Below are 12,084 nucleotides of genomic sequence, written 5' to 3' on the forward strand. Positions count from 1 at the left end.
GAGCATAACTTACGTATTTTCTGAGACCCATGAACATATGATAGAATAATATGATACATGGGAAATCAAGAACATAAGCATCTCTAATATTTCTATGAATAGAATCATCTATGGAAATTGTGCATTTGCATGTTTCGTTTGTATCGTATGGATCATGCCAAAAGAAAGAAGGGATAGCCATAACATACCCAGACCGATTCTCTTGAAAATTCCTCTAACACACGTCTTTTGCGAAGAACACATAACGGCAGATCAAAGTAGGAAAAAATCCATATGATATTCTTGAGAAAGATTGTACCGTACCCCTCCAAATTGCGTCTCATACTGCTGTAGCGTTGTGAAATTCATATGAATTCATTTGTTGAGAATTTCTCTGTTAGAATTATCCACCGTTGCTGGTAAGGCAAGTAACATTATCATGTAAGAAACCATACAATCAAGTAAGATTGTATGTGTCTTGTTCCATTTGTTTAAACTTCTTGAAAAAGTTTGCATCCTTAACGTTATATTGGATCAAAGTAGCTTTAGATCCTTGCATGAGTTTTGATAATGTTGCTGATCTTTGCAAGCAAAATTATTAAATAAGAAACCAAAGGACTCTAAATTACATAAGGGCTGGTCCTATTATCAATTAAGAGACCACACAATACTAGTCCTGTTCTCTAAACTATCCAAAGGACTCTTACGTGTAATCAAGTAAGCTTATGTCTTTTGACTCATCATCATATTAGTGCCACTTTGGCTTGGCTTAATTCCACGTGGAAGTCCCAAAAAAATTCTTATCCATTTAATCCTACTTAATACCACAATTATCCACATCATTAATCAATAATTATTCGATTATCTACAAAATTAAGAATTATCCCAAATTATTTAGAATAATACTCACTTTTAACACACTTCATATACCTTACTATCATGGTCATGTGGTACCTTGTATGGCAGTAGTCCATAAATACAGGGTATTTATAGTCAGGACCGTATTTTATCTCAAAATGCCAAACTTCGACGAAGTTCATTTTCATCGATTTGATTACTCTCTCACCTTCACGAATTTACTTATCACTTGCTTGAAATAGCATAATACTTATAATCTCAAAATAATCTCATTCCTGAGCTTTCATCAATTCACTCATGGCATACTTTCATGTACGAAAAGATGGGGTGTAATAGGACCACTGCCACGGGCCCCCGAAAAGGTAAGGTTTCTTTTGATTTTAACTGACTATTTTTCTAAGTGGGTTGAAGCAGGTCCTTATCTGAAGATCGGTGAACGTGAAGTGGTGGATTTCTTGTGGGAGAACATAATTTGCAGATTTGAGATACCAAAAAAGATAGTCTGCGACAACATGCCACAATTTATAGGCCCAAAGAACACAAAGTTCCTTGAAGATTTGAAAATCAAAAGGATCACATCTTCTCCATATCATCCAAGTGCAAATGGTCAAATGGAATCAACGAACAATGTGATTACACAAAACCTCAATAAGAGATTGGAAGACACAAAAGGAAGATGGCTTGAAGAACTATCCCGAGTACTATGGGCGTACCGAACAACGGCCAAATCGAGCACAGGAGAGACTCCTTTTTCCTTTGTGTACGGAGCAGAAACCGTGATCCCAGTGGAAATAGAGGAGCCTACCTTGAGATACTTCCAGGCATATGAAGAAGCAAATAACGAAGCAATGTTGGTCGATTTGGAGTTTCTCGATGAGCGCAGGTACTTGGCGCATATAAGGATGGTAGCTCAAAAGCAGAGAATAGAAAGATATTATAATCGGAGAACCAACCTCCATTATTTCAAAGCGGGAGACTTGGTTTTAAGGAAAGTAACTCAAAACACTTGTGAACTCAGTACAGGGAAGCTAAGTCCAGCATAGGAAGGCCCTTATCGGGTTTCAGCTGTCACCGGAAAAGGTTCATATAAGTTGGAGAATCAAGATGGAGAAAAGTTGCCTAGAAATTGGAACGTGGCACATCTCAAGAGATACTATTACTGATGAACATAACCTATACTGAAAGTATGTGCTGCACTCTTTTTACTTTCGTTTAGTTTTTGTCCCAATTGGGTTTTTCTAGCAAGGTTTTTAACGAGGCAACAACGGAAAGCATACTACGTAGAAGGTTTCAGCAGCAGTAATAAGAGCTTTTAATAGAAAGTCACATAAGCGAAGAACCACTCAGGAGTGGTTAGATAATCTTTTGCTCGGTAGAAAAGTTCCTAGTGGGAAGTTAAGTTTTGCTATCGAACAAAGGTTACCCGATCATTCACAAGTGCAAACTACTAGGGTATTGTCAGATAGTCTTTGGCTCGGTAGAATAAATTCCTAAGGGGAAGTGAAGTTTGTTACTGAACTGATGATTATCTAGTAATTCATTGGTGGAATCCTCGAAGGTTCAAAACTTCCAGTGTTCAAATTTGCATTCTTCGCATTCGAATACTAGGGGGGATGATATGAGGATGCGGCAACAATAACTACCTTGTCGACCGGAATATAAAAACGGGAAACATATTTGTATCATCGGAACCGGACACTCTGCGGCCAGCCCCGTAGAAACAAGTTGTACATGTTAGCCAGAAGAAATGACAATTTCTTTTTAGCATAACGAATGCTTATGTACTTTTTGAAAACGGAAGGACTAAAGTAAAGTCCTTTTATTTCTATCTTGTTTCTTTTCTGAACGATGAATTGATTTTATCATTTGAAAGTTAAACAAGTACTTCAAATGCTAGTGTCGTAATGAACATGAGACTTCCTCTTCAAGAGAACCGTAAACATAAGAGAGCCCTCTCTTATAAAAACCCTCACGTTAAAGGGTTGATTTCGGAAGAACTTATGCCCGGTATCGTAATGCTTTCAAGGAAAAATACACCTGAAGCCTTGCATGATTAGACGCAAATAATAAAACTTGGGCAAACACTTAAGCAAAAAAAGATGTATAGAACAAACTTGCGCAAATGTTTAAACAAAAATATGCAAAAAGGGAAACTTATATGATACTTGAACAAAAAAGTGTTTTTACTTACAAAAAATTTTCCAAACGACACAAGTACAAAAGATTGAAATGGAAATCAAGAATTAAGCTTCTGCATCTTCGGAACCCAAAGGAAGAGAAGCATCGACGCCTCCAGGAGAAGTGGGTAGATCCGACACCGGTTCGATATCCTGGCCTTCATCATTCTGGCCCTCAGCATCATCACCTTTCAGTTCCTCTTCAGTTCCCGAGAACTCAGAACTGAAACCAGAAGAATCGGTAGCATCACGCCTGACCGAAAGACCCCTTCAAGCAGCCAACTCTAGCTCACGAGCTTTAGCGATTTCAATATCAAAGTCAACGACACCCACTTTAGCCTCTTCCAAGTTTTTTCTCCTCATGTTGTACATAGCATATGTTTTTTCAACAATGAGGAAAGCCGCTCGACGCTGAAGTTCTCCTTTAAGTTGGCCGACCTAATCATAGAGGTTATCTCGCCCGAATCTCATGGATTGGAGGTTGGTTTCAAAATCACGGACAATTGAGCCATAAATCTTATTACGCTCTAACGCTTTCTTATATTTCTCCTCCAACCGGGCATGCTTTTTTCCGACAACAGAAAGTTCTTTAGCCTTGGAGTTTAAGGCTGCCTCCAAATTATGCAATCTTTCAGAAGAGGCAACCTTACGATCGAATGCAGTAAGGATAGTATTATAAACTTTAACCAATTTGGCCTTAGTTTCTTCATATTATGCCCTTAATGGAAAACCCTCTTAGCTAATAGTCATTGCTTCCTATTTGTTTTGCTGCAACTGAGCCTCCAATTCAACAACCTTAGCAACTCAAGTTTCAAGTTCTGAGAGGCGAGCAGCAATTTGGCCCCTCTCGGCCGAAAGTTGATACCTCTCGGAGGCAAGTTCCTCCTTATTACGAATCAACCTTTGAAGGCCCTCAGAGTCAAGGAAATTGGCCTGCAAAACAAGAATGCAAATTCAAAACTTTTCCATTACACAAGTAGAAGAAACAACCAAAGAAAACAAAGACTATACCGTCATTGCATTGTGTATGACATTATTCAACAAACATTCTCCCGAGTGAGTTTGTATCTTTTTCCAATCTTTCTCTGAAGTTAGGGGCTTCAGATAGTTATCAAGTTCCATCAGCCGAGACAACAGATTGCATCCAGTGGAAACCGAGAGGGTGGCGCTCCTCCTCCTTTTGGGATCTCTTGAGAAAGAAGCATAATTTTGCCTCAAGTCCCATGAATTGGGAAATGGGGAAAAGGGACATCATCCTCTCGGGTAGCTGTGGCCGGCACAAATGATGTAGTACCTACTGGTGGCGAAGGTTGAATTAAATAAGAGGGAGATGAATCATATGGCATTGTAGGGCGAGAAGTGGTTGTGGCAGGTGCAATAATAGTTGATGGTTGCTCATTAATCGAAGATGGAAGAAGCCCGGTACTTCGCCCTATAGTACCGGGCGCAACAGCTAGGACTCAAAAGCGTGAGTTAGCATCTTCTACCATATCAAACTCCCTCAAGAGTGTCGAGGCATCATCCCCGATTGGCACAGCTAACTCAACAGATTGGGCATTCCGTTGAGTTGATGGAGATTGTTGTCCTCTATGTAGAGAAGCCCTATCATCATTGTCTTTTCCATCATCATCGATCACCATGGTTTCTGGGACCAGCTCGAACGCGACGCTTGTCACCAAAATATCAGAAGACAAATCGGGTGTTGCGCTGTTTGCCTTTCTATTTGTTCCCCTAACCGCAGATGAGCATCTTTTTTTTTGTCGATTGTTCTCTGGGCGGGGAATCCGAGAAGAAGAACTTGCACCAGAAGCAGGCCCGGAAATACCTATTTGCGTATAGGCTTTCTACATCAGCCTCGCCGCATCAGTAGGATCAGCCAAAACGTCCTCCTTAGGGACAACAACTGAGCCCTAGGTAGAAATGAATTCAGCAAAGGAAAAAAGGGGGAAACAACTTCTTTACATGAAAAGGAAAGACGAGATGAGTTTTGCTACCATGATTTTTAGCTTTCCATCCGTGTTTGAGGGCTAATTCCTTCCACGTGTGGGTTTCTGGTGTAGTGACATCCAAAATCTTTTGGACCCACTTGTCCAAACTTTCAACCTGCGGTGGAACCCACTGAGTTGCTGAAACAAATAAAAGAGAAGGAATCAGTAACGACATGACATGATCTTTAACTAGAAAAAGGGATAAAAGATGGACTTACTGCATGGTTCCACAACTCCGGAAAGGGTGACGTTGTAGCCAGAATGATGTCCTTGGTAGCAAGGCATGGTGGACATATTTTCTAAAGTTTATCATTCCCCCCGAGAAAAATCTTGGGGGAATAGAGATTCATTAACCGAGATAGGGTTAGCTCATCTCCTGTCTCCTGGCACAAATGCCGAAGACAAGCGATTATCCTCTCAGAAGGACTTATCTGTGCTAAGCTCACTTGGTAGCGTATGCAAAATTCAACAATAGCGGAATCAAGCTCTCTGCTCAAAAAGAATGGCTCCAAAGTGAAAGGATACGTATAAAAATACGTGAAGCCCTTCTTGGGGATGGTTATTCGCTCCATCAGATCAGGAGCAATAATGTCTAAATCTTGGCAATTGTAATCTTCCTTCACAACAGGAATACTAGAAGGATGGATGAAGAGGTGTATCTGCCAACAACCCACATACAAGGGTTAGCAGAAGGAAACTTCTCTCCAAAATCTTTGGTGGTATTCAAGTTCTTTGGGACGATGGAACTAACCGTACGAGGAGTAGCATCATCAGCTTTGCCTTTGTTCTTTGAAGAACTAGGTTTTCTTGAAGAAGAGGTCATTTTTTATTAAAGGGAGGGTTTTTCTCTCAAAGAAGGGAGCTAAAGAAATGTTAAAGTCTAAGGATGAATTGAGTAAAGAAAGTCTTAGAAAATTTAGAGTATTATGAAGTATAAATGAAAGAAGTTGATGCGTATAAGTGAAGGTATAGGCGGCTAAATTCGTGTCTATAATTACCTCGATAACCAGCAAAACTTATGCGAAATCGTGGGATGACGCATGTTCGAGGCATTAAATGCGGAGAAACGTGCGTCCAATCAACCGTTAGAAACCTTTCAGATGGAGTCAGTAAATTTTCCGCCAAAAAGAATATTTCTACCAACTTCCCGGTGATGCAAAATTATGCCACTGGAAAGCAGGGAGAATATCTGTATGGGGTAAAATACGTTATAATGAATAATCGCACGACAAAGTGGCACGTGGAGTCGAAGATAGAGGATGGCTGAAATAGAAGGCAGCGATTTTGTCTGTTACCGGAAAGAATAATACTCATAAAAATGAAATAAATACCTGCCACCCGAAAGCATTTAATGAAGAATATTCTACAACATTTAGTATACTGCCCATTATAAAAGAATATGGCATTCATGCCCGTCGTTACACATTCTTCAATGGCCCTCATAATTTACATTAAAGAGGGACTTGATCCTAAGACCTTGTTCCCTAGGTGCAACTATAAATAATAAGCTCTATTATCATTGTAGGGGATATGATTATTCTGGCAAACATAAGTTACATTCTGTTCAAAGCTTAATATAATTTTATCTTATTGTTTCTTGATTTCATTGCCATTGTGCCCGAAAGCCCTGCTCCCGAAATTATTATTTCCGACATTTTGTCTCCACTTCAAGTCTAAGTAGTACATTTTTATCCAATTCATCTATTATTTCAGGATCAAGTTAATTCACTTGTCTATAAACCAAATTCAACAGTACCGTTTCACGAGTAAACAATCACTAATAACGAATTCACTTTCTACACCTTCTAAAGTAACTAGTAGTGCATGCCCGTGCACTGCACGGGCCCAACATGAGTAAAATTTAAATTTGGGTATTTTCGCTCCAGTCTACGCAAGCAGTTTCAGCACTAGTGAACGGCCCACAAGATCGCAGGAATTATGTATAAATTTTATAGTCAAGCATCACCTAGTTAAATAGCACAAATATCTAATTTATAACCATTATCATGACAAACTTGAGTCTCTAACAAAAACAAAATAGAACTTGAAAAATTAACAGGTACATACACATTAGACAAATTGAAGTAGTGGTGTCATTTTTCTTTTCATACTACGCCACTATCCATGTAATGCCAAGAAAGATAAATACCAAGAAGTCCTGCGTCTTTTCTCCTTCCCTGCAGCGTTGAGAAGATCTTAGAACAACTATTACATCAATATAAAATATGAGACATGTCAACTAAGACTACACTATTACTATCGTGTTGCCTTTTTTTTTCAGACCTGTTTTGAAAATCGCTTTTCTTAAGCCGAGGGTCTATCGGAAATAACCTCTCTACTTCCACAAGGTAGGGGTAAGGTTTGCATATAATCTACCCTCCCCAAACTCAATTGAATCAAACTCATAAGACGAAATTGCTATTGCTTTCCTATGGCTACCACAGACGGAAATACAAAATACTTAATTCTCACTCACGGGCAAGAATAACAAAGAAGTACCAAAAATGGCTATCATTAATTCCTTTTCAGCGTAAACTCACCTTTATCTGTATGAACAACACATGCAAAACAAACCATAATAGAACGGGATGGCTACAACAGCGTAACAAGGTATTTAAGGGCACCAATATGGCCAATGCTTCCTTGTGGCCATGGAAAAGAGTGAATTTAGCTGCATATTCATTACATATATGTTCAATAACTTCATGAGCTTTGTAATGCTACAATGTAGCTGGAAAATAGCACTATCAATGTCTTTTCCAGACTAATAATGTAAAATCATCATTTGTGTATGTCAATCATTAGTCGAGCACAACAATGGACTTCTTCCTGAGTAACTTAAAGCTCAGTGACAAATATTACTTAATTACACCTTGATGCCTCGTATGATTTTTTTAATGATATTCTCCCTGTTCTTGTTCATATTCCTACTGTACCAAATATATATACCATGCACAAGATTCACCAAACACGACAGGCTCTAGCTATGATCCAAACCACTTTTATCCATGCCGAGCTTATGTGTTTTAAGAGTCAGAGGACCATAGTTTCTTGATTTAGCCTCAATTGGTTACCTTTTCTCAATGTTCTTACAACATGATCAACATTAAGTATGGTAAAATTGCTTATCAACAAACATTTAGTTCCAAAATCCTTACCCACTTCCCAATCTGTTGAGGTTGACGATCTAACTATTGTGCCAACTAATGTCGACAGAGCTGCTGTAATAGAAGTCCCAGTATTTTTCAAGCCTCCCACAATAGGACTCAATCCTAAAACTAAGCCAGATATCTCATATTTTATGTATGCTAAGCCTGATATCTCATAATTTATGTATGCTAGCCTTCTGATAACATTTCTTATATTCCTTCGAGATTATGTCAACCCACAATTCATAAGGGAGTCTAATGGCAGTAATCCTAAGATTTTTTGTACCATTTTCATTCCACTTTCTAGGCTTTCTAACCTTAGTCAGCCAGCACTTTCAAATATACATGCAAACAAATGGAGATATAACTTTGAATAATTAAAAGCCATACCTAATTTTTCTTGTTAACACAAAATTAGACAAAGTAGCAGTAGTGCAATAGAAAACACATGCAAGCAAACAGAGTAAATTTCAACATGTTTCTTATACACAACTACAAATACAACAAATATATTTTACCAAACTCTTGCTCTTTCTTTTTTTTCCTTTCTAAAATTTTTCCTACTTCCCAACTCTCTAGTTAAGATATATATTTTCCAGTTATAGTTAAAATTAAAATAACAGGGAGTAAATTGCAAAAGCAATTTCATACATTTTTTCCTTTGGTAGAGGAATTTCAAAATTCATGTTCCAACTACATAGCCAGCATCTTCTAATATTTTTCCCCTAAAATCATATTTGCATCTACAATAAAGCACCCACCAATATTAAAATAAGCACAAGGACAATAAAAATGGTCGTAGAATCCCTATCATAAGCACAATCTGTATCCATTTCATTTTTCTGGTTTCTTGAGAAGATAAATGCAATGATACATAGGTTAATATACTGCAAGCTCAATAATAAGTTACATACCTTCCAAATGAAAATCACTATGTCGATTGGGTGTTATAAACAATCATTCATGGAACATTAAGAGTCATTCAGAACCTAATAAACTCTTATGTATTCAGCTGTATGTCTAGGGAAGTACTCTCTGCTTTTTCTCCCACAACCTTGATTTCAAATATGTCCTCACTTTTATCTGCAAGATTAAATTTGTTAATTCACCATCCTTTAACATGCTTCACCAACACTAAACAGATTTAGCTTTTAAGGAAGCTGTTACCTTTTTTCAATTTCATTCTCACCTGCTTGACATGCTATAAAATAAGAAGCTATTTCTTTTCATCTATGTATAGCCACAAAAGGCTCTTAGGTGCAATAGCCAAATACAGTAAAGCAATAGAAGAAAAACTTACTCATTACTAATCGGACAAGGCAAGAATGCTGGAGCACAAAATGAATGACATCTTCTGAAAATTGCAGTCATTATTAGCCTTACATCGAACAACCATAAAATAGCAACACAAAATTCATTGAGAAAAAAATCCAATTTTGCCATACTTCTGCTACTGTCAATTCATTGTCAACAGAACATAAAGCTCTAGAGCGTCAAAAATATGCCTTTTCTACCTCCACCGTTGCTTGATGGGGAACGCCTCAAGGCGAGAGAGAAAGAGAAAGAGATTTACTTTGCCTACTCTGAAGATGGGCAAATTCATGTAGTACTCAAAATTACCATTTATTTTGGGTAGCAAGAAACTAACCACAAAAGAAATTAACAGAAGAGCAAGGTACAAGGTACTGATGTCATTATAACCATAAAATACACCCATTTAAAGCTAAGAACACAAGCATCTTTATCATATAGATTCGACATTACAAATAGAGAATTCATATCACCTGTTGATAAATTTAAGTAACATGCAAATCAACAGTCAAAGGAGCATCCATATCTTCCATCTTGGATGCAAGCGACAAACATGCCGTAGCTAACATCTGAAATTGATCAGCTTTACTTCCCTGCAAAACCAAAAAAAGTATAAATTGTAATTGGATTTGGAATTGTAGCAAATTCATAGAAAAATATATATCGATCTAGGTAATTTATTCACATATAAAAATAGAGACCTCCAAACCCAGAATTGACATGAGCCTACAAAGAACAAAAGGCAAAAATCAAATTGAGAAAATAAAAAAAAAAATTCATATTGCATTTTCATTTAAGAACAATATAAACAGTACCCCCAGAAGAGAACAAACATATAGAAATCAAATTTTAAGTTTAAGTACTGTAGAAAATAATAATAAGAGCCAGTTGATAGTTGACTCCCAATTTCAAGAAAAGCCGAAAGCTTAATAGAATCCAACATCTCTCCAAATGGAAAGAGAATAAAAATAAATTACTTCAGCATAGTTGATCTAAAGGCATCAAGCCCTAGTTTTTTTAAGCCATGCAATCACAAATTAAAAGTTAATACACTCATACAAAATCAAACACACGACATTCAAAAAAAGAAGCAGGAAAATCACGGAAAAATCAAGTAGATGACAATATAACCCCAAGTACCAACTTCTCGATTTCTTTAGATATTTAGCTTTGGCGAAAATATCTCTCCTTTAATTTATGTAAGATGTCATCACTTACACTTGACAAATCAATGGATCTTCTGATCTTTCACTGCCAAAGACAAAGCTTTTAATGTAGTTTTGGAGGGTTTAAAACAAAGACCCATTACAATGAAAGGACATACAAAAAACTTCCGGCAAATGCACCAAAATCATGACTCAGAAAAAAGAAAGGCGAGGGAGAAGAACAAAATAAAAAGTGGAGTATATGGGAAATAGAAGTGAAAATGGAACTAATAGTCAGTTGTCGAAAAAAGGGGAAACTATAAAACACGTGTCACTTGGAAGACGAATATGGGAGCGCTGCAATTGAAAGTTTGAAACTGAAATACCGAAATGCCCTTGAAAAATAACTACAATTCCTAAATTACCCCTGTTCGTACATTGTTTGTACATTTGAACTCCCGTTTCTATATAGTAGTAAAAATTTGCCCAAATCATTTACAAAATGATCCAGCAAAAGAGTAGCCATCCCCTCAAGAAGCTTTGTAGTGATACAGAATTAATTGCCATATTCAAAGAGGAAAATATCAGAAAACTGAATTGGTAGATAAAATGACAAGGAGAGAACAAGTGAATCAAGTTTAAGTAGGCTTCGGAGTTGCTCCGCCTTATACTTTTGTTGACAGAGTAACAGATTCCAGAAAAGACAGAACTTTGGCCACCAGGTTATTTTCTGTAAACATTAACTTAAAAGAATCCAACTAAACAAACACCGGCGTTATGAGTACATGTCAAAAGAATTGTGGCCGAGAATCCTTACAAAGTTTCTGGATGCTTTACTCAGCCAATGTAAGGATTTGAACATTTAATGCTTGCTAAATAAAGAAAAATAGCCAAAGTAGTGGAAGTTGGGTGCAGCCACGAATTCAAAAAATCCATAACCAAGCCCTGAGGTGAGTAAGGTACCTCTTTTGGTTGGAGTTTTGGGTCGAGACAGTGAAAGATTCTTACCAATCACCAATCTCTTTATCTTTAGGTAGTAGAGATTAGCCATTTAATATGGACAGAATGGTCTAAATTGAATTGGTACTGCATGACTTTAGTATGATCTAACCATACTATTAGTTTGTTGTATAATTAGAAATAAGGGAAGTTTAAAAACATGCTAATTCTCCTTCAACGCACCTTTTGGGACTGATGCAGATTCCGAAGTCTTTTATGAGATCATACTTATTGCAGCAAGCAACAGGTCATTGCGATCATCAGATCCCTCAAGACTCTGCATCAATGAAACTTCAGGTGGCCGATTGGTATTGTTAAAACAGAATTTGTTCGGAGAAGGTTAGTTCTTATAACTGTATATGTTATGATTCTAACAGCATCTTTCAGATGTTTTTTAGATACAAGTGTTGAAAAATAATTTTTTTGTTGTTTCCATTTTGAACTAAGTCTTTCATGTATGTGTTGTATTAATTAGGAT

General features: G+C 37.2%; 1 long non-coding RNA gene across 7 annotated transcripts; it reads right to left on the minus strand.

Moving 5' to 3' along the window:
• Window positions 1-6,907: 6,907 nt before the first annotated feature.
• On the minus strand, window positions 6,908-10,861 carry LOC104242890 (uncharacterized). 7 transcript variants are annotated; one of them, XR_715104.2, is made up of 4 exons: window positions 10,681-10,855; window positions 9,936-10,055; window positions 9,452-9,505; window positions 6,908-9,234 (listed from the first exon to the last, which is right to left on the minus strand). It is a non-coding gene; the product is annotated as an uncharacterized lncRNA (long non-coding RNA). The 7 variants fall into 7 exon arrangements; XR_715102.2 differs by having other exon boundaries at window positions 9,452-10,055; window positions 10,681-10,861; XR_715105.2 differs by having other exon boundaries at window positions 6,908-7,179; window positions 9,066-10,055; window positions 10,681-10,861.
• Window positions 10,862-12,084: the final 1,223 nt, after the last annotated feature.

The sequence above is a fragment of the Nicotiana sylvestris genome, chromosome 1, assembly GCF_000393655.2.
Source record: "Nicotiana sylvestris chromosome 1, ASM39365v2, whole genome shotgun sequence".
NCBI classification, from domain to species: domain Eukaryota; kingdom Viridiplantae; phylum Streptophyta; class Magnoliopsida; order Solanales; family Solanaceae; genus Nicotiana; species Nicotiana sylvestris.